The sequence below is a fragment of the Globicephala melas genome, chromosome 2 (genome assembly GCF_963455315.2).
Source record: "Globicephala melas chromosome 2, mGloMel1.2, whole genome shotgun sequence".
NCBI classification, from domain to species: domain Eukaryota; kingdom Metazoa; phylum Chordata; class Mammalia; order Artiodactyla; family Delphinidae; genus Globicephala; species Globicephala melas.
In genome coordinates, this window is record NC_083315.2 from 115,482,475 (window position 1) to 115,505,920 (window position 23,446).

Below are 23,446 nucleotides of genomic sequence, written 5' to 3' on the forward strand. Positions count from 1 at the left end.
CAGTTAATATGAAAAAGCAGTTGACATTTCTCTCTCTCTGTTCTAACATACCAATATCTTTACTTACACAGTTATTTATATAACACTTGCCTGTACCACACAAAGATAGGAATGAAATCTTACCCTTAGTTTACCGCATTCTCCTTCTTTGGAAAGTCTCAGGAGGAACATTTCAGGAAGGAATAATTAGAAAAATGTTGTAACTCACATTCTTGGGTTTACTATGAATCATTTCAAATGGTAAAACTCTAATTGTGACTTCTTATTTGTTCCATAGGTTAAAAAAAAAATCATGAGCTAAAATAGGACAGAAATCACGTACAATTCTTTCTGGGCAGTGGGTATGCAGTTTGTTAAAGTTCTTAGGCATGAGCATTGGGCAAAGGCAGTAATACAATGACCCAGCACCCTCCCATGGGCTTGTTGTGGGGGAGTGTAGCAAACAAGCCTTGTTTGTAGAGTGACAGAGGACTGCTATCTGCTTGCTATGCGAGAACATCATTTACCCAGATTAGACTAACAGTAACGAATTGGGGCTGTTTCCAACTCCGCAGTGTCACAGGCTGGATTTAACAGATGAGCTGTGTCATTTGCTAATGAGTTGCCTTCATTAGAGCGTTTGGCAGAGGAATTTTGGGTGTCACTCGATGGTCTGAATAAAAAGTTGCATGCGCTTAGGTCTTAGGTAAAAAAATAATTAGGATAGACTGTTCTTTCATTTCGCTAAAAAATAATCCTAAAACATGATTTTAAAGCCTAAAAAAAGTTCTTGAGCTAGAAAAGTTGCCTAGGAAAAAATAAAATGCTTGAAACAAGATATTATGTAGAATACGTATAATTAAGAGTATGTCAGTAAAATGGTGAAGGACGGTAATGAGAAGAAAGGACTTAAAAGTGTGGGAAGAGAACATGTAAGAGACCTGCTAAAGTAGTTACCTCTGGTCAGAGAACTTTGTATGGTGGTCAGTGGGTGAAAGGAAATTTCTTTTTTGACTGTTTGAATAGTTAGCCTTTAAAGACTATATAGTACCTTAAAATATTTTTAAAAATAACTTTCAACATATTAATCAAGCGTTCTTAGTATCTGTAGTGTTTGCTTTATTATTATTATTATTATTCACTCTGAGCTTACCGCAAATCAATTTTTTCACGTTGTTGGATTACAAATAAGCGAAAAAAATAAATACATAAAACCCCATGCGAAAGCAGTTGGGATGGGGAGGGCTGAGGGAGATTAAAACAAAGCACTTCATTGCTCTGACTTTTACTCATTCCTTTCTTATATTCTACATTCTAAACCTCATAGAATCTCTCTGCAGACTTCATAATTCAGTTTTACCCAACTCATCCACCTTACAATTATGAATATATGGACATAATTAACTGAATCACTGAGAGAAGAAAAAAAAATACCCTAGTTAAGGCTAATTGGATGAATCATGAATGCCTGGAAGAATGCATTTCAATAAGGTGAAAAACTTTGGATAAAAATTTAATGACGTTTCCGATTGCATTTGACCACAGAGAACATTGATAAACATTCATTCCATGCAGATTATTAAATTGTATTGATTTAGAAACTCAAAGTCGCAACAACGCCATTGCCTCCAGAGGAGACCTGATTGCACTTATATGTCACATTCATAAAAAACATGATGCACTAATTGGGAGTCTCCCGCCATCTGCACACTGCTTCCAGGCGCACATGAAATGATCAATGGGAAAGCAGGGTCAGTCCAGGCAGACTGTGAGTGAAATTAAAATAATAAAATGTCTAAACATTTAACTGCAAATAGGAAATCTTTATACCCACCCACACCCTATTCTGTAGCATAAAGCTAAGGCACAATTATTCATATACCTCAAGTAATTTGCAGGCTCCATACAAAATCTCATTTAAAGTAAGAAATTGCTATTTCTGCACATTTATTCTACCAAATGCCAGCTAATTGCTGCAATGGCCATTATAAAGAATAATTTTCGCTTAGTGAAAAAAAAAAAGGAATGAAGAGAACATTTTCTGGTTTTGTTCCACTGCGAAGGCTCTATTCAGTGAATACTGAATGCACAGCGTTTCACTGCTACATTTATTATGCTGAGAGGTCAAGTATTACACAGCATCTTGTATTACGCTTTGCATGCTAAGTATTTCACTTCACAAATTGACCCTCCGGTGTACTTACTACATAATGCTTTAAAAACCCAGCTAAAACGCAGGACAATTAGCAATACTTTCACTCCCGGTTAACAATGGGAACACCAATGTAGGTGATTGCATTTACAGTGTAGCTTTCTTCACAAAACATTTTTGACACATTAAGGTACTTTGGAATTGTGCAGTACCAGTCCTCTCTTGTGAATGGCTTTCCAGCATTTGCAGAGAGAAACAGTTACTGTATGTTAACGCTTAATTGAAAAGAATTCAGCCACGGCCTATGAAGCACCAATTAGGGTGATATTATATCATAAAAAGCTGTAATATCCATTTTCAGACTTGTGCATCAGCCAATACAAAGTAGGACACAATTAAAAAGGTATACAGTTTAAACTCTTGAAACTGTTAAATTTAATTAGGAGTTCAGTATGGGGGGAAAAAAGTGGGGGCATGGTACAGAGAAAAGGAAGTTTGATGCAGAGCTGGAGGACCCGAACACGCTAGACACACAGGAGGACCACGGAAGATGGTCTTTCCTATTTAAAACACCTTTCGTTTGTAAGTAGAAGGTCTTTGCTTTGCCCCAGCGACCAGTTTCTGAGGTCCGATGAATATTCATGCTGGTCATCAGGAAGTGCTGCTTTCCAGTAATTCTGGTGTCTTGCCGATGCCTGCGAGGGAGAGAGGCAAAACCCGCTCTGGGCCAGGGAAGTGGAAACACGGTATTGATGGTCTCTTGCCCACACAGATCAAACACAATTAAAAGGGAGTTAACCGCATTGCTTTTCACGAAGAAAGTCACAGATAATTGTGAAATAAAACGGACATGGCCAGATTGGTATAAGTGTCTTGGCAGGCTTGGCTCCAAATGTAATGTTTAAATACAGGAACCTGCATGAAATCCCACTTTGAGGTGACAGCCGGCAGGTAATTATCAGTAAAACAACATTATCAAAGTTCTCGTGCATAGCATGTTTGACTGACTGGAGTGCTTCTCCTTACAAATCCCACTAATATCCATTTCAATCTGCTTTAATATGTTCACAAGCTGGGGCTTATTCTGAATTCCACTGGGTAAATGAGGACAGCACACTGAACTTGCATCCTATATATATTTCTTTCATTTATAGTGGGTTCCAGAGTAATTTTTAAAGGGAACTGCTAACATCCGGAATCCAAAAAAATTCCTCCCCTGTAACTAGAATGAAAATAGAAAGCAGCTCACTTATCTATTTATTCCATTTGAAGCTATACAACAGGTCTCTGAAAATGGTCTTTATTATGTCTGAAAAAGAAAAAAGTTATTTTAATAATTTATCAGTGATAATGCAATTTTCTAAGGTTTCAAGGTGTTGAAATGAAAAGTTAATTTATTATTTTTTTAAGTTTGCGTTTGAAAAATACAAGTGAAAAAGTCCTCATCTCTGATTTGAGAGGGTCTCTCTTCAATCCACGAAGTTACTCCAGGCCTTTTTGAAGTTCCACCTCTTTCCCGTCCAACAAATAAGCAGACCTGAAGTGACATTTTATTGATGAGATAAGTTTGGGATGATCTAAAACTAGATATTCCATGTTCTCTTCTTTCTCAACCAGCTCTTCATGACCTTTAAAAAATCAGCAAACAGAAAAGAGATGTCTCATTAGAAATCCAAGGATACCTCCCCCTCCCAAACCCACTGTCAGTCCCAGATAATTCAGAAGACACAGTAGTGGATACTGGAGCAATATCTGATACTCACCTTGGTTTCTAATGCTTTGAATTAAATTAAGACATTAATAAAATAGTGATAGGTGTTGTGGAAGTCTGCAGTAAGGTGACATTAAATTGTACTAGCTAGTTTTGCTTTATTGGTTGTACCTGTAACAAGAGACATATTTTTACTAGAAGATACTGCCTTTGAAAGCTGGGTCAGTCAGCAGATTCTAAGGTAGTACTGGTATGAAGATGTTTTCTCTTTTAATGAAAATGGAACCAAAATGATGAATGTGATTAACATAAGAGGAGTTTTAAGGGATATGATAATGCTCAAGCAATTGCATAGCAATTATACACTGAACAATCTAGATTCTAGAGCTTTCTATCCAGCCCATCTTCTGTGTTAGATCCCCCTTCCTAAGTGAACAAGACTGGGAGGTTCAGTTTGTATGTTTTACTGACAATTCAGTAGTTTGTTGTATTAAGATTCTTCTGAGATGACAAGAGATTTTACAAATGTTTTCCTAAGTTCATTTCTGACTAATGGTATTTCTGAAATTCTCACCTTCTGAGGGGGCTGAAAGAATTAATCATCGCATGTGGTCTGGAACTGATTTGATGATGAAGATTGCTGCTGAGGTACTGAAGAGCTATTTTTATTTTTTTCTTCAGGAAGAGAAATGTCTCTTCCTCCACTAATCAGTTCTATCAAAAAGATACCAAATGGTTTAGGCATCTGTACCTCACTTTTCCTTTCATTGTAGTGTTTTATCTTCTTTGTACCCAGAGTTCACTCCGCCCTACTGCTCAAGAAATAATCAAATTTTCATTCACTATAAATACCCATCGATACTATAGAAGTAGTAGAAGAAGTAGAACTATACCAGTTAACTTGGAGACCTCTTCCTGAGGCATTTCCCAGTGAAAGGGGTATATAATATGATCTATTTTTCAAAAAACATGGCCCCCAAAACCCATTCATGGGAATTTATATATATTATTGTGTACATATATATGCTTACACAGGATTATATGAACATAGATTAAAAATATGCAAAGATAGAAGCTAGTTTGATAACAAGGATTGTGGTACAGGTGGGGGTAGAAGGAAAAGAGATGAGGAGGGAGGAAGTTTGCAAAAGGAGACTCAAGGAAGCTGCTGAACCTGGTTGCAGCCTAGAAATTTTAGTAATAATACAGGAATCTTGCTGTAGCTACTAAGTGACTGCTTTTCTTTAATTGCAGACTTTGTTACCTCTGCAGACCATTTTCAGCCTCTTGTCAACCATATTGGAAACAGAGATACCTTAAAACAGTTATTTTTAAAAATTGTTAAAAAACTATTTTCAAAAATTTGAAGCTTCCATTCTTAAGTGCAGATATTTAGGTGTCTCTCAAGGTTGCCCAACATTTCAAAGTAGTGTAGATGCCAGAAAAGGAACTCAGAGATTTCTGATTTCCATCACTTAGCCCTTACTATTGGCCTAAACTTCCACAGCCCAAGTGGTGAGATGGAGGGAACACATGACTGAGACTAGTGTCAGCTCCTCAAGCATAGCTTAGTGACCTGAGGCCACTTTCTCTCCCTACAGCCTGGTGTTCTCATGTATTCTCTAATATATGACCTCAGAAAAGCATATTCTTGTACTTAATAGCACTTCTAAAAATTTGTAGTTATATTCTTACATGTTTGATTATTTGTTTAATTGACTGTGTCCTCCACTAAAACAATCTCTATACAGATAGGACAATATATATTACCCCAACACCCAGCATAGTAGCCGACACATTTCATAAAAATTTACTGATTTAATTGTTGAGTGAACACATAAAATGAGGAAAGTGATCTCAAGGTATCTCCCCAACTTTTATAGTGTATGATCCTCTAAATGCAAGAGACTTTGATTTTTAAAATTAGGCCATAACTCTGTCATTCTGTCCAAACATCACCTAGTAGATTAAGTGCCTAAGTGAGCTTGGCTCTGTCCTGCACAGTTGCTCTGAAAAAAAAGAAAAAATTAGACCTATTCACCATAGACCGAATCTCTGTCGGGGTCTGCAAGATGCCATTTTATCCACAGCTTTGCATCTTAGCAGAACTACAATTCATACAAGATAGATATTTGTTGTGTGTCCTAAAAAATCTTCAGCCTCCCTTGCTATTTTGTTTCTGGATCTTAAAATCCTAACAGTAATCAAAGAATTACTAGAAGGAAGGAATTCATAGAAGGAAGAGGACTTAGAATTGTCTAGTTTGGTGATTTTCAAACTACATTTTAGCAGTGAGACCCTATTTTTCAAAAAGAAATTGTCTACAGAAACTCAGTATTTCTATGTGTTAATTTATATCTATGTAAATAGATATGCATTTTGGAATGAAGGAAGAGAGAGAGAGAGAAAGAAAGAGAGAGAGAGAAAGGAAGGAAGGAAAAGAGGAAGGAAGGGAAAAAAATGCTCTGTCCAGGTTGAAGTGAGAGAGGGAACTGCAGAGCCCTCCCCTGCAGCTTTGCCTCCACCTTCACGTTTGGGCTGCTGTTCCACGACCCTCTCTGCCCTCTCCACCTGCCCTGCTGGTCCATAGTGACCCTTAGGTACCATTAAGACCAGACGTTACAAATAGTTTGAAAGTCACCAGTTTGAATGAACATCTCCTTTTAACAAATAAGGAAACTAAGACTTGATGACCAAGTCACATTCCTCTTTAGTGTTCCAGATCCTTCCTTCTAAAAGTAAACCCATTTTTTTGTTTGTTAGTAGGTTACTCTGTATAGTTTTCTCCAAGATAATTTTAAATGACTCGAGATCATCATTGCTCAGCATATTCTTCCTTTACTTAAACCACCATAATTTAATTTTACTCATATAATTTTTAGTTCAATGAAACAATTTTTGAAAATATAAAAACCTCATACACACTGCTTTCCTGTTACAAAAATATAAAATTTGTTTTAAAATAAAAAATAATATTGACCATTATAATCACAAGTCTAAATTTGTCTCATGTTTATTATGAAGATACAGAGAATGAAAAGAATTAACATTGTCAAATGAAACAAAGATCCCCTTATCCAAATGGAGAGGATGTAGATATGGTTCCTTAACATAAAGCAAAAGCAATGTCTACCAAAGCACAGACGTGAAGTTATTGATCTGGAATTGGCACAATGACAAACTACTCTCAAATATTCTCCTTCCCAATTAAGGTGTCTCTCTTGAACTGATTGAAAGCTGTTTGATAAGTATACTTTTTTCAAGATGGTGTGCTCAGTTGGGGGTCTTTTTATTAAACTGAAATTCCATCATTAGCTTCGACTAGCACCAGCTGCTGTATAAATTCTGTATTGATGTAGACCTCCACTGGTATTCCAAATATTGCAGGTGAATCTGACTCCAAAATCCTCAGTCATGCAGTATGAATAATTAACATCTGATAAATGCGGAATAGAAAGAGCTCTCATTAGAAGACACAGTAGTCGGTTCATAATCCCATCTCAGCTCCTCCGAACACTGAACCAAACAGGACTTTAGGTGTGGCATTTCAACATCTCTCCACTTCCTAATATTTCCCTATGCCTGATCAGAAATTAGGACACAAGATGATATGTTTTAATTTTGCAGCAAAGTTAAAGACAGAATCCAAGATTTAGAACGGTCCAACTAATGTTTACTTGAGCATTCTAATTGCAGACAAATTCCCAAGGATTTGGGGCTCATACCAGCCATAATTGTTCACCCTTCTAAATAGTCTATAATTCATCATTACTTTAACACAAAAGAGAAACTTTTGTATTCATGAATCTAATATTATATCTATGAGATATATGGTAATTATGCAGCACAAAAGAGTTTTAGGAAAGTTCCTTGTAATGTTGAATTTTTTAAAATATCTACTTTATATACCAGGTGTGCCTAGTAAGACTTTTCCTAAAAATAGTTGGTATGTTCAGGAGATAAGTTTTAGATCATGATAAACTTGAATCCATGAAATAATAAAATATATTAAAATGAAACATGCCATCACAGTACAGTGGCTGAGAGCAGAATGTTCTGGAGTTCAATTTCTGAGCCTCAGTTTCCTCATCAATAAAATGGGAATAATATTAATATCAGCCTCATGGGGTTACTTCAAGCACTGAGAGAGTACATGCATGGTAGTTAGCGTCACAGTATATTCATGATTATGTGATTCATGCACAGGAAACATAATTAGTAAAATAAAGTTGAAAAAAGTTTAGATCTAATATGGATGGACAGAGGACTTACAAACCAAATAATTTTAAGTACCAATCCATAATTTGTGGGGTTTTTTGATGTCTAATTTCTTTTTTCTTTTTACTGAAATATACTTCATTTACAATATTAGTTTCAGATGTACTGCATAGTGATTCAGTATTTTTATAGATTATACTCTATTAAAAGTTATTACAAGATAATGGCTATAATTCCCTGCGCTGTACAATATATCCTTGTTGCTATAATTTGTGTCTTACTAGCTGATCATTCTGAGAGTAAACAGTAAAATAAATTGCATTACTATTATTCACCGAACACCTGCCATAACTTGTAACTCCCCCTCAGCGGATGAATATTTGGTGATAATTACCTCTTAGTTACTCAGTGGTAAGGATGACTGCATACCCAGATAATCAAAAAACTTATTTCCAGACCATAAGTTCATATTAGCATGAAGCCAACATGGCGGGGGGAAAGCTTTTTAAAGTTCTTTCTAATTTACTTCTACTATACTCGTAGCTGAAACACAATAAAAACAGATTAGACTCAGGAAGAACAAGAAAACTAGGTAAAGGGATCAGTTGCTTCACAGGAAGAGCATCTGCCCAAGAATGAAGTCAGTGCCTTTCTTTTAGTGAATCTTCTTCCTAACAGCACCTTGGCTTCTGACGACCTCCTTCGTTGTGACTAGTCACTGGAAGCAGCAGGCAAGCACCATTCCTGGACTTGGCACAGAAGCAGCGGACAGGTAGGGATTTTGTCCACATGTGTCACCAGATCTCTTCAGGAGTAACTCATATCATGTCTCTTGTCATGGAAGGACCAACACAATTAAAGGAATAATAATAAGCACTCACTAAATGTTTTTTGTTGCTACTAGTGTTATTTTTATCTTCGCTGGGAATGAGGCAGACAAGGGAGGATTTGTTCCTAGAATCTAGAATGGGCTCTCTCATGTCAGGGAGGGCGGCACTCATAGGACACCTGCAGCAGAGGGTGGTAAGAGGAGGCCCAGACCCATGAGCACAGTACCTGAAGCTGATGATGACAGACAGGCAGCAGATGGTGTCTGGGAGGGCTGACAGCCACGGTCGGGGCCTGTGCTTTCCAAACACAACTCCAGGCTGACAGGAGAACCGGTAAGCTCTTCAAACCAGTGCCACCGGTCACCCCCGCTATAAAGGGCAGGAGTAGTCTGGGACCTGAGGCTGGGAGACAGAAAGGTGACATGGGAAAGGTAGGTCAAGAGAGAAAGGGGAGAGGAAGTTAAAGGTCAAGCAGGTGGTGGTTACAGTACATTTCTGACAGCAGCCACTTGGTATTATGCACTGGAAGAGAGAAGTAGGTTACAACAGAGACTTTTAGAGGGAATGAGCAGGCTACACATGTGGTCCAGGTGAGCGCTGGGTGTCCCAGCCAGTCCCCACTGATCTCTTCCCCCTAAGTCTATGTAATAAATGTCCTTTGGTCCTGATCCTTTAAATGTGATTGCCCTAGACACACTTGGAGGTCCATCCATGATGTAGTTTTAACAGTTTCTGTCTGATTCTGGTGAATCTTAAGAATGCCTGCCTGCATGGGTATTTCTCGCTTAGACTGTAAACTTTTAGAATGTAGGGATCAAATCTATACAATCCCCTCTGAACAGTGTGTAACACTATAGACAAATAGATGATTAATATTTTTAAGATGAAAGAAGATGATGCTACTAACAAAATATAAAAGATAAATGAGATTCATAAAGCCCCCTTTTTCTGGTGATAATATCAACAGGACTTGAAAAGATAGTACTTTTCAAGTACTAAAAAGATAGTCCCGTGAGAAAACAGCAGTATCACTTCCAATCCTTAATATGAAACTAGTTTCTATTCCCCTTAAAATGTTCACTGTTGTAATCTCACTTCTAGAAACCTAGTGTAGAGAAACAGTCAGCAATATGAACAAAGATTTGTTTGTAAACACATGAGCACCTAGATGCTAACTATAGAAAAATGGCCAAGTGAAGCTTGGTACATCTGTAAGATGGGAATATCTAGCAGTCATCAAAAATCATAGTTAGTAATAATAACAGAAAAATGCTCACATTAAAATAGCAAGTGAAAAGAGTACATACAGTATGTTTTCAACTGTGTTTTTCTAAAGCATAGAAATATTGGAGAGAAATACACCAAAATGCTAAAAAAAAAAAAAGAAAAGAAAAAGTAGAGAATTCCCTGGCAGTCCAGTAGTTAGGACATGGCACGTTCACTGCCGGGACCTGGCTTCAATCTCTGGTTGGGGGACTAAGATCCCACAAGCCACCTGGCGCAGCCAAAAAAAAAAAAGTAGGAGACTGAGAGGAAAGGAGGTGACAGCAGAGGAATGCCTTGAAGGCAAGCAGTGAGGAAACAGATACTAGGTAAAGGGAAACTGAATTTTTTAACACCTACTCTGTGCTGATCCAGCTTTAGAGTCACATGTCTTGCCACTCAATGGACATCCCACAGCTTCTTTGAACCTCAAATTCAATATGTTCAAAGACGTACTCATCTTCCCCCCAAACTACTCTAGTTTCATGTGCTCTATGTTGGTAAACGGCACCACCACCAAAGCCAGAAACATCTGAACCAGGTCTTTCCTCTCTCCCTCACCCCCAAAGCACTCTCCCTTGCCCCCTATAGCACTACATTCAGTTGAGATGCTACCATCGCTCACCTCTATCCCCATCCCTCTGCTGCCCCACCACCATCTCTAACCTATCCTTTGGAATGCAGTCCAAGGAATCTTTCCAATATGCAAGTCTAGTTATGTCAGTCCTCCTTAAGACTTGTCCATGGATTTCTACTGTCCCTAAAATAAGGTCTAAACTTCTTAATGTGGCTTGTAAGATCCTCTTCAAGCTTCACTTTCAACACGTCCCCTTCTGCACACCACAGCCTAGCCATACTTCCTGCTCTTCCTCTACTGTAGGTGCTCTCTTTTCTCTCTGGGTGTTTGCAGTGCTTGAAACACCATCTCCTAGCTTTCTGGTTAGATCATTCCAAACCTTTAGATCTCATCTTATAATCACTTCCCCAAGTTCAGGTTAACATCCTTCTTACGGGCATCCATGTATTGTAAATGCTCTCAGAACTGACCTCCACGTAACCAACTCACTTGATACACATCATTTCCCCTGTAAAACATAGTGCCTATAGCCCTGGCCTCACCACTGATGCAACATGGTAAACTACTCTCTAGTACACCCATCTAACTCTGCTGCCACTAGTTGAATTGAATTGTATGCCTAACAAGAGCCAGATGTGTTTGTTCCAAACTTATATCTGTTTTATTTGTTGTTATATTATTCAACAAAATATTATGTAAATTCATAAAATATGAGTACAGAAGGAAAGTTGTTTTTCTATGAAAAATAATGTAGAAAGACACAAATGTGAGATGCTAAAAACTGCTGTCACTTTATATGTGCATGTAAAAGCTGGAAATGAGAAAAATCATAAATCTAAACGGACTCTCAGATAGATTTTCAGATATTTAAGTTCTTTTTTTATTTTTATTTTATATTGGAGTATAGTTGGTTAACAATGTTGTCAGGTATTTAAGTTCTTGTCCCAATTTAAAGAAACTAAAACTGGAAATCAAAATATATATGTTATGGGAGTAGTTTATGCCAGGAAGATGAGCTGGGACTTCAGTTATTGGACATATACCTAAAGAAAAGTCCTTAGCCCTATTTCAAAAGGTTGGCAAAAATAAGGTACATTTACGTGCTTTTTTAAAATTGAGGTGAAATCCACATAATGTATGATTAACCATTTTAAAGTGTGCAATTCAGTGACAGTGCATTCACAATGCTGTACAACTACCACCTCTCTCTCGTTTCAAAACTTTCTCATCACCCCAGAAAAACCCTGTACCCTTTCAGTAATCACTCCCTGATCCCCCTCTCCTGTCCCCTGGCAACCTCTAATCTGCTTAAGTTGAAATAGAACATTTAATGCACGTAGATAATATTTTTTATAATTCTCTACTTTCCTGATTTGTTGGATTCATCTATTAACTATTGATCCAACTCAAGGTGGACAAATGTGCTTTCCTTACAGTTCCGTATTAGTATTTACTGTCCCCACTCCCCAGGCACTGAGTGCTTGGCAGGCGGTATCCACGTTTGAGCTGTTCTCCATGGGTCTGCAGCACCTGACACAATGTCTGGCACAATACGTACTCCAGATGTGTGGGGCTAATTCACATTACCAAGAAGTTACTTAATTTGTCCAAGAACATATAGCTGGTACATGGTGAGTCACAATTTAAGCCTAAGTCTCTCACAGAGCACCAAGCAGAAAACGGGGCCTGTTTGGGAGGTGAATTTAGACAGCAATCATGCTAGAGCTGATACTGAGGAGGGCTTACCATGTGCCCAGTGTTGTTCTAAACCCTTTCCAGGTATTACATTGTCTAATTCTCCAACAACCCTACAAGATAAATAGTACCATTAGCCCAGAAATTCTGGAGTGGGAGACAGAGAGGCCTAAGCCCAATCCAAGAATCACAGAAAACTAGAGGACGCTTGTGAGTACAGGAGTAGTTTAGTCAAATGCTAGGAAACGACCATCATTTTATCACTTTAGTAACAAGTTTTAGGACTGGTTTTAGGGAAGAAGAAGTTAGGTGAGATGGAGCCTTCTCTAGAGTTTGCCCTCACACACACATATACACTCACACACACACACACATACATGCACAGGTCTTGGGTTGTGTCTCACATGTGCTTGGTTAAATAACTCTTGTGGAAGATGCCACTTTTATGCTTTTTGCTCTGTTGGGCACCACTGCATCTTGCAGGTACAGTCACATCTACTGTACACTGGAGGATAGAATTAGGGATGATTGTCTCCTTTTTGCTTATCCATATTCTCTAGTTTTCTGTAACACATATATATTGGTCATGTAGTTAAAAATGAAGTAAAATTAAGCAAGGATAAATATTCTTCAATCAGAGTTGGTACCCAGTGCCCTGATGGCTCAGTCCTCCTGAAATGGTCACCCTTCTTGAGCATAGGATGGAAGTGCTAAAAGGGAACCAGGAGACCTCTGGTCCCATCTGTTCTTTTGCTCTCCCTGCTTTATCTCTCAGCAGATGGATACACTCAACACCTCATGAAAGATTCCTCTGTGCATCAAAGACTCCAACCTGTAATGTTAAATAGTAATAACAATAACAACAGCAACAACAACAATAATAATGCGTCTGAGGCTTGTACAAAATAAATAGGTTGGTTGTTGAATGAGTATTGACACAAAATAGAAGGCTTTAAACAAAATGTTTCCATTATCCATTTTTCAATGTGATGCCACATAAATAAATTATACTCTAAAAACCCCACTTGTCACCATATACAAAAATAAACTAAAAATGGATTAAATACCTAAATGTAAGACCTGAAACCATAAAGCTCCTAGAAGAGAACATAAGTGGAACACTCTTTGACATAAATCGTAGTAATATTTTTTTGGCTGTGTCTCCTCAGTCAAGGGACAGAAAAGCAAAAATAAACAAATGGGACCTAATTAAACCTAAAAGCTTTTGCACAGCAAAGGGAATCATTGACAGAACAAAAAGACAGCCTACAGAATGGGAGAAAACATTTGTAAATGATATGACTAACAAGGGGTTAATATACAAAATACATAAACGGCTCATAGAACTCAGTGTTAAAAAAATTTTTTTAAATGGGCAGAAGACCTGAATAAACATTTTTCAGGTTTTTTCATTTTTTGAAACATTTTTCATTTTTCTTGAAATATTTTTCAAGAAGACATACAGATGGCCAATAGGCACATGAAAAGATGCTCAACATTGCTAATTATTAGAGAAATGCAAATCAGAACAAAAATATCACCTAACACCTGTAAGAATGGCTATCATCAAAAAATCTACAGATAACAAATGTCAGAGAGGATGTGAAGAAAAGGGAACCCTCCTACACTGTTGGTGGGGATATAAATTGGCACAGCCACTATGGAGAACAGTATGGAGGTTCCTCAAAACACAAAAAAGAGCTACCATATGATCCAGCAATTCTACTCCTGGGTATATATCTGGAAAAAATGAAAACTCTAATTTGAAAAGATACATGCACCCCAATATTCATAGCAGCACTATTTACAATAGCCAAGATATAGAAGCAACCCAAATTCTCATCAACAGATGAATGGATAAAGAAGATGTGGTATATGTACTTGCAATAGACTATTACTCTGCCATAAAAAGAATGAAATTCTGCCATTTGCAACAACATGGAGGGACCTAGAGAATATTATGCTTAGTGAAATAAGTTAGATAGAGAAAAACAAATACTGTTTGATATCACATATATGTGGAATCTAAAAAATAATACAAATGAATGTATATGCAAAACAGAAACAGACACACAGATATAGAAAACAAGCTAATGTTTACCAAAGAGGAGAGGGAAGGGGGAGGGATAAATTAGAGGTATGGGATTAAGATATACAAACTAGTATGTATAAAATAGATAAGCAACAAGGATATATTGTATAGCACAGGGGATTACACCTATTATCTTGTAATAACTTTTAATGGAGTATAATTTTAAAATACTGAATCGCTATGCTATACATCTGAAACTAACATATTTTAAATCAACTATACTTCAATTTTTTAAAATCCCATTTTTAGACACAAAAGATTTTAGTAAGCTTTCTTCTAAAAGCACATGGAGTTGGGTTTGTTTTTTTTTTTCTTTCCCAAACCATATAAGAACAATACTCTTGTGCATATAAATCCTGTGAACCGAGTAGGTATTAACATTTTTAGGGTCTGAATTAAAATATCTCTTTAATAAATGACTTCCTGTAATGTCTCTTTATGTCTTGGCCGTCATCTTCATCATCATCGCTACAAACATCTAGACTGGACTTGAAGTTTACAAATCATTGCTATACACAGTATCTCTCTCCATAGTTCACCATCTCTCCTTCCATTCATCGGTTTATTTAATTGCTCCCCCGCCCCCGGCCCCGACCCATATCATTTAATCTCTCAGTTGGTCTCAGATCAGTCCTGTGGTAAAGGATCTGAAAAATCCTGGTGGCTTGGGAACAATGATTATGGTCACTTCATCTCTCCACTATCCTCATTTTTATCGAGAAGGAAACTGAGGTTCATGGAGGCTGAAGGACTTGCCTAGGATCTCACAGCTGGCTCAGGTACAGAGCCAGGCCTCAATCTCAAATCTGACAGCTCTACATCCGTTGTTCTTTATTCTACCACACTGCTGTTCATCTCCTTAGTTGCTGGATTTTAATAGTGGTGGAATTTGGCTTGACCTAGAAATTTTAAAATTAAGCCTTTGAGTAGCTACCTTTACCACAACCCCTGGAAACCAACCCAGGTGTACAAACTTAGTCTGAAAGGCACCCTCCTATCTTATTCCATATCTGCCCACCCTTTTAAATCTAGCACTAAACCTTAAGGACTTGCCTTTGAAAAATCAAAATTGGCAGAGAGAGAGAGAGAAAAGAAAGTAGGTTTTAGTGTTCTCTCTGTATTACAGTTGGTGGGAAGGCAACGATGTCTCTCTCCAATCACTAATGTTTAAAAAATTCTTTGAAAATATGCAGTATGAACAAAATGTTCTATAAGGAAGATGCAAGGTTAGGCAATAGAGGGTGAGGGCAGTACACAATAAGAGAACCAAGACTATGGTGCTAGACTGAAGTTCTGGATTTGGGGGTTTCAAACCTGTGGGGCATCTTGCCTCAGAGAGTAAGCACATCAGAACTACAGCATATGTCTGCCTAAGTATGTTGCGTGCAATGTTTGGGACATATTTATACTAAAAATTATTCATTGTTTACCTGAAATTAAATGTAACTGGGCATCTCGTATTTATCTAGCCACCCTACCCAGGCGCTGATCCCTAGGGCAGCCTTGGGCCAGGTGCAGAGAATGCTTCTTTGGAGACATTCCTGATACGCCAAGAGCTAGAGCTGATCTGATACGAGACATCTGAATTAAGTCCTTGGTTGTATATATACATCTATTTTGTGTGTTTCATCATCCTCTTGGGCCCGTTGTCTTTGATTGGAAGTCTCTGCAAACTGTGCCTGAATACCGTGGCGTTAATCACAAACCTCCTGAAGTACTTTCATATTGTGTGTAATAAATGCCCATATACTTAGGATTTCAAGTAAGAAACACTCACCACAATATTTAGTGAAAATTACAAAGGGAGTACAAATTAAGCATCGTTTTGTTAAAATGTATATTGTAAGTCTTATTTAATTTCCCCATGTTCTTACATGTGTGTTTGTATAACTGTCGTGTCAAGACTTTCACTGATAAAGTATTTCAATTAGCTGCTAAAAGAAATACATTTACGGAGTTACAACTGATGTACATTTGGGCTAAATACCTATAATCAAAGTTGTTTCTCACCTGAGTCCCTCTTACTGATGCCAAGTAGCCCTGATTGCTGGCAATAGCTGCTTCACGTGTTCCCATTTGTGTGGGAATGCATAAAAATGGTGAGTCACGAGTACTTTGAAAAAGTACCTGATACTAGGTTTAGGCTGAATACGTTATTATGGTCACCTTATCATATCTGGAAGCCTTGTTCCCAAGTCACCAGGATTATTCAGATCCTTTACCACAGGACTGATTTGAGACCAGCTGAGAGACTAAATGATATGGGTCGGGGCAGGGGGCGGGGGAGCGATTAAATAAACTGGTGAATGGAAGTTGCTGAGTCACCTACCTTCATGCTCACGTGCCTCCATGTTTCCAGCCTTGCCACTAGCTCCCTGGGTAACCAGGGCTTATCACTTGGGTGTAGTCTTATGGACAAAAATGGCTAAAATGAGCCGAAAATGTAGGAGCACAGCAGCAGTAGCAGCTGTAGTAGTAGTAGAAGTAATAGTGAGGAGATTCGGTGCAGAAACGTACAAGGAAGTGAAATCCCCTCACCCACCAGCAGTCTTTTCTGTCCCTGTGTGGTTTGTGTGATGCTTATATCACTCTTCAACAATCTCCTAACACTATCTTTTATTATTATGAAATTATCATCAACTTTTTTTTCTCACAAGCTATTTATTCTCTACCTCCCTTTTTCATAACCTCATAATCTCAGTTCATGGAAGTGACCAAAGAATTCTCAAGATCTAATTCTATCCTATTATTTTTTCCCCAAATCACCTTCATGTGGTGTTCTGGGAAATTTAGGGAACACATCCTTGTCAAAGAAAAGTAGCATTTCTGCATAAGACCTTTATTTAAAAGTTAAAGAAGAACATTTCCACATTGCTCAATTTCATGACTTAAGCAGGTCAACTCAAGATATGGGCAAATCATGCCTTTCCTACAAAGCCATCACGGGAGACCTGAGGTGGCCACTCTGAACCGCCTGGTCTACAGGATGTTTAAAGAATGAAATCTACTCCATGTCTTACATATGTCCTGTTTATAAGAAATTTCATCTCTGAGAACTTTGCAGAGATCCTTCCTCCTAGCTCTGCTGAAAATAATTTCAGTAAGATAGCGGGTCTAAGAATATGGTATGAAAAACTCCGTGGTCTCTAAAAAGGCTTCTTTCTCTTGTTCAGTCTCCTTGTCCAATCCCATGTAATGATCTTTATCCCAAATCAATGCAGCTAAGCACTCCCAAATACCTCAGAGAATACAGAGCTTTGAGAAGGGGGAGTTTTATCTTACAGTGTAAATTTACTTAATATAATTTTTGAATAGACAATACATTCACATTGTTCAAAAACTAAAATGACATAAAAAGGCATGCATTGAGAAGCTGTGCTTCACCCCCTTTTCCCAGCCACCCCACTAATCCCTGATGCCCCCTAGAGGTGAGCACTTGCATTCGTTTCTCTTGGGGTCTTACAATGTTTTCATGCATATACAAGCAAACATTAATTTCCCTATGTTTCCTATCTCATTTTCCTATATTTCATATACAAAAGGCAACATATGCTATACATGTTCTGCAGCTTGCCTCTTTCATAGAGAAATATATCCTGGAGATCACTTCCTATCAATACATAGAGAGCGTTTATTAAAACCACGTAAAGTGTCCTTGTCGACAGACACTCAAAATGTTCCTTAACATCACAAACAACACTGCAGTGAACAATTGGTCTACGTGTCCTTTTGTACATATACAGATATATCTGTAGGATACATTTCCAGAAGTGGGACTTCATAGAACTTTTATTAAATACCTCAGTCTTAACACTTATCAAAGAGTAGCCTGTACTTTAGTTTGTGCTGTCTCTTCACTATTTTATGAGCTTCTGGAAGGCATGAACTCTGTTTCATTCATCTTTGCATCCACAGCCCCTACATAGCACCTAGCATGTTAATGCTGAATACAAACTAAACTTCCTTGTGTGACTATAACCTTGAGAAGATTAAAGTAACCCTCAACTTAAAAGGCTGAAATCTAGGGTGGAAATTAAGAGGCACTTCCAAGTTTCTATTTAAGGTTAAAAATGGGACTCATAAGATACCAGGCCAAATGAAAATATTGAATAAGGAGTAGAAGTTTCAAGGATGAGGATATCTCTTCAAATCCGGTGACTGGGACATGTCATGTAAATGTTCTGGGTTTTTTGAACGCAGAGAAGCTGAATAGTAAAATGGAGAGGAAGTCTGGAGGACTCCTACCTGATGAAGACCAGCCGCGAGTGACTGAGAACAGCACTTCCTTAGAAGCCTGGCCCAAGTTGGGAAAAAAAGGTTAACCACACACCTGGATAAGAATCTAAGCAGATAGGGCTTCCCTGGTGGCGCAGTGGTTGAGAGTCCGCCTGCCCATGCAGGGAACACGGGTTCGTGCCCCAGTCCGGGAAGTCCCACATGCCGTGGAGCGGCTGGGCCCGTGAGCCATGGCAGCTGAGCCTGCGCGTCCGGAGCCTGTGCTCCGCAAAGGGAGGGGCCACAGCAGTGAGAGGCCCGCGTACCACAAAAAAATAATAATAATAATTTAAAAAATAAAATAAAATAAAATATATGAGTGGAGTTCCCTAGTGGTCCAGTGGTTAGGAATCAGCGCTTTCACTCCTGGGGCCGGGTTCAATCCCTGGTCGCGGAATTAAGATCCCACAAGATGCCACCTTGGCCAAAAAAAATGTATATATATATATATATATATATATATATATATATATATATATATGGGATTGAGGGGGCTGGGGAAAAGAAAAGAAGTTTTTTTTAACTTTATATCCTGTTTGTATTGCTTTTATAATTAAAAAGTTCACTCACAGCCAATCTATTATTTCTTAGGTTTCTATGGTGTATAGATTATATGGGGTTTAGTGATTATTTTTGACATTTTGGTTATAGTGAATAACCACCCCTTTAAAGATCCTCCAGAAGAGTTCGTTATGGCTGAGGGAAGAGCTATGATTGATCTCGTGGATCACAAACCCTACTGCAACTTTATGGACATACACTCAAAACCCACCTCATGCAGAGAGGTTAACAAAGTTTCCTGTGATTACAAAAATCAGTGTGTTGAGCCTTCAGACTGTTGATGAGGTTATCGATCATTTTAATATCACTCTTGACCACCCCCAAACTTACACTTGACACTTACCTGCACACATCTTTCAAGGAATGCATTTTAGTTTTTATACTGTATTTGCAGCAAGATATCCCATGAAGTAGACTTTAAAAATTATGAAAAAAATTTTATCACATTTTACAAGATCAGGGAGAAGTGAAGAAGAAAAGATGCTCCCATATTACCCAAGTGTCCTGTTGCTAAAGAATAGATTGCTCAGGGCAGACTTAAACTAAGTGGTAGATTCTGATTTTAGGTTTTCGAATCCTGATCAGCAGAGCCACGCAGTTACTGTGTCTGATCCTGAAGAAGGAAAACTTGAGACAAGAAGCAAGAAAAAGAGAAAATGTCAAAGCAAGAAAAAAAAAATTGGCAATACAATTGGCAGTAGACCCAAGTACAGGTTCCCTTGAGGCAAGGCTTTAATCAAGAAGTTTGAAAGTAGCAAAATTTCATTTGGAACATCAATTTCAGAGTCACCTACCTTTTCCGAGATTTCCTGTTGCTAAAATGATGATATCTTTGGTTACTAATCTAACCAAGTTTTCCAGTGTCAAAAGTTTTAGCAATGCCTTTGTCTCTGCAACACAGAAAAAAAAAAAGTTGTGGGGTGTACAACATTAATTTTAATGCCTTATATGATTCCTCTTCTCTCTGGAATACTATTTTGTGTTTGCAAATGTAGAGAAACCTACATTCTCTTGGTACTAAGATGGTAGGTCTATACTAGAAGCTAATAGACAAACATACCAAGCAAATAGACAATTCATCTTGCTGTAATTATAACCGGGTCTTGTTTATGGAAGTAATCCAAGCCTGAAATTCATAAACAATCTTAAGAGATCTTCAGAATCAAAGCATACTTTTGAGGTTAGCCCCCAAACTTTCGAGAACTTCCATTTTACGACTGAATGCTAAAGCACAATAACCGTTGAGATAAGGAAAAGAGAGGTTAAAAGATCAGCAATTGAGGAAGAAATAACAGAAATTAAGAGAAAAATAAAGAAAGCAGTAAATGTATGAATAATCGTACCTTTATTTGCCTAATTCACTTATTACCAAGCAATTAATCCTCAATTACAAAAATGAGTGTAACTGTTTAAGAAATGTTTGCTTCCACAAAGTAAATAGGTTCTAAGCATGTTTGGTAATTTTAAATATATGTTGTTGTATTTTGTGGTTTTAAGGCACTGGCCTCCAATATTTAGACCCAGGAATCTAGAAATGGATTATCTTGTCAACTAATATTAAGTCCAAATGCACATTGCCCCAGTTTTTGAAATGATATGGGTAAAAGTATATTTTTGAGCTCAGTTAGCCAGATAACTTCCACATAAATATCCAACCAAGGTCCACAGAGATGGGAATACCTCTCCAAATTCGTTTTGGTATACAGTGTTTTCTCCTTTGAACCACTAATCACGTTTATTATGTGCAGTTTCTATAATACAAGTCTATTTGCCCCAAAGTCTTAGCATCATAGAGCCCTCTCATCAGAATATTGGTTAGATTCCCTAGTGTGAATCACTTATCCAGTTGCTTGCCTGATTATTCCTATGTTTTTGAGATTTGTGAAATGTGGCAGATAAACAGGTTTATGCTGTGTGCAGCTTGGAGGGCAGCCAATGTCTGTCTGACTATACAGTGTGTTGACTCTCCTGTCTCAAATCTCTCTCCCATACAGAGAAGCTGTATTTTAAGACTAAAATCAATGTAAAATGCAATCCAGTAATGTCACTGCAGAAAACAGCAGGTGCTCATCCACTCATTTGTGGTGATTCTTGCAGTGAAGAAAGTTAATCAATGATTCACCCAATGGACAAAGAAACGTCACAGCGAATATTTGAAAGAGTCAAATGCGGGAAAGGAATATTCTCATCTAAAAATGTGCTCTTATTTTCGAAAGGAAAACCTTCCACAAGAAAATCAGGAATTTTGTTGAAGTGCTCTGATTGTACCTGCAGTAAGCAATAGCATGTTCCCTTCTCCCTGCTTTTCCTGTTTTATTGCTTTTGTGTTGTACTTCTAAAATAAATATCAATAAATCATTGCAGTTAGATACTCTAATATAGAGAGAAATGTACTTGACACCCTACAGTCATTACAATTGGAGGGGACTCTGATTAGGATGCTTTACTTAATTAAGTGATATCGTCTAAAGAGAGTTCTTCCCTCCATTTTCTGTTTAACAGTCTTATAAAACACCAACACAGGAAATTCATTCTGTTGTTTGCTTTCCTTATTGTAAATGGTTTCTTCTCATTCATAGTTTACAGAAGATGTTGTGTTAATGAAATGGCTAATAAGCTAAAGACTGTGGTTCAGCTATACACAGAGCCTTGTTCAAATCAGCCCAAACCACACTAGACTTGAGAACATTTTCTCTCTCAGCCCTAGAAATGTATTTTAAAATTTATTTTTACAACATCTGTAACCTAAAATTAAGATGATCCAAAGGAAATTTTTTTTCTGAGAAATCGTGCTTCATCTAGTTTATGTATGGTTCAGCAGAGACCTTAAAAATCTGTTTCTTTGGAAAAATAGAGAAAAATGGGCAAAGAATAAGCAATCCTTATGCATAAGATGCTATTTGTGAGGCACTTTAATTTTACTGAAAGAAGTCATTAAATTTGGATTGCCAATACAAATATGATTATATATGTTTTCTAAATAAAATGTTATTATGTTGCAACTGAACTCATCCATTTATTGTTTGTTTACCTAATGCTCAAACACATGTTTTATTCATAGATGTCTGGGAGAAAAAAATTTTGCTTGATAATCACACCAAGCATATTTAACAAAAGCGATTCTCCTTTTATTAGTGAACAAGTTTAAGCAGAATGATTTCATTTTTTTTTCCATTTGGTTAATTCAGACTTGCAGAATCCTCGGTATACAGCTTTTGTTTCTCCCCCTGCTGCCTTTTATGCCTTTAATGTATGCATGCCTATCCACTGATGGGAAAATATCATTTCCTGCAAGTCTTCCTTTTTCCTTCTTGACTATCCTCTCAGTTGATCTCTGGTTTTGGTTAGTTAGTTTTCACTAGTTAGTTCTGTCAAATCATGTACATGACAGACAAACTGAAGCCAAGTAAACAGTTCACTATCCTGTTGGAGATTTTAAACTCTCTTTCATTAAAGTGAATTTGAACTCTAAATATATTTACTCATTCCTTTGAAGATAAATAATTTTATTTTAAAATAAATTAAAAATTGATAGAAAGTCAAGAAAGGGAAGATTTATTCATATCTATGGAATTGTTTTCATTAACAAATAAAACATTTTAACAAATGTTTTTACATTTAGCAACTTTCCATTAAAAAGCAACATAAGTGCAAACATTCTCTTAAATGAACTCAATCAGTTTACAATAGATTTTTTTTGCCTTAACACAACATGCAGCTAAAATCATTTAATGATCTTAAATTTTTAAATTCATTTGAGTCTCAAAATATAAATAGGAATATTAATGAAGCATATGTAAGGGGCTTTTCATTAACTGCTAACCTATCAAAAGAACTTTAAACCATTGCTAGGAACGTGAAATTCCTGGCTTGTATAGCTTGGTTATTTTTCAAGCAAAATAATAATAGCAGTAATAATAATCCATAATTGATAAATGAGTTAATTAATGTTATATGACTCTAAGGTTTTTGTTTTTGTTAATTGCATAAAACTAGTCCTTCATAAAACCAGTCCAGCATAAAACGACTACCTGAAAACATTCTGAAGTTACATAGGTTTTCTTAACTCCCAAATTAAATCAGCTCTACCATA

At 37.3% G+C, this 23,446-nt stretch overlaps 1 long non-coding RNA gene across 2 annotated transcripts in view; it reads right to left on the bottom strand.

Moving 5' to 3' along the window:
• Positions 1-1,090: 1,090 nt before the first annotated feature.
• LOC138842586 (uncharacterized) overlaps positions 1,091-23,446 on the bottom strand; it is a 41,401-nt gene continuing 19,045 nt past the window's right edge. Inside the window, exons 2-3 of one of the 2 annotated variants that reach the window (XR_011377294.1) lie at positions 20,148-20,243; positions 1,091-3,759 (exon numbers count right to left, since the gene is read on the bottom strand). This is a non-coding gene — a long non-coding RNA (uncharacterized lncRNA). Of the gene's footprint in view, positions 3,760-9,267; positions 9,293-20,147; positions 20,244-23,446 lie in introns of those variants that run through there. The other variant, XR_011377295.1, reaches the window with a different exon arrangement.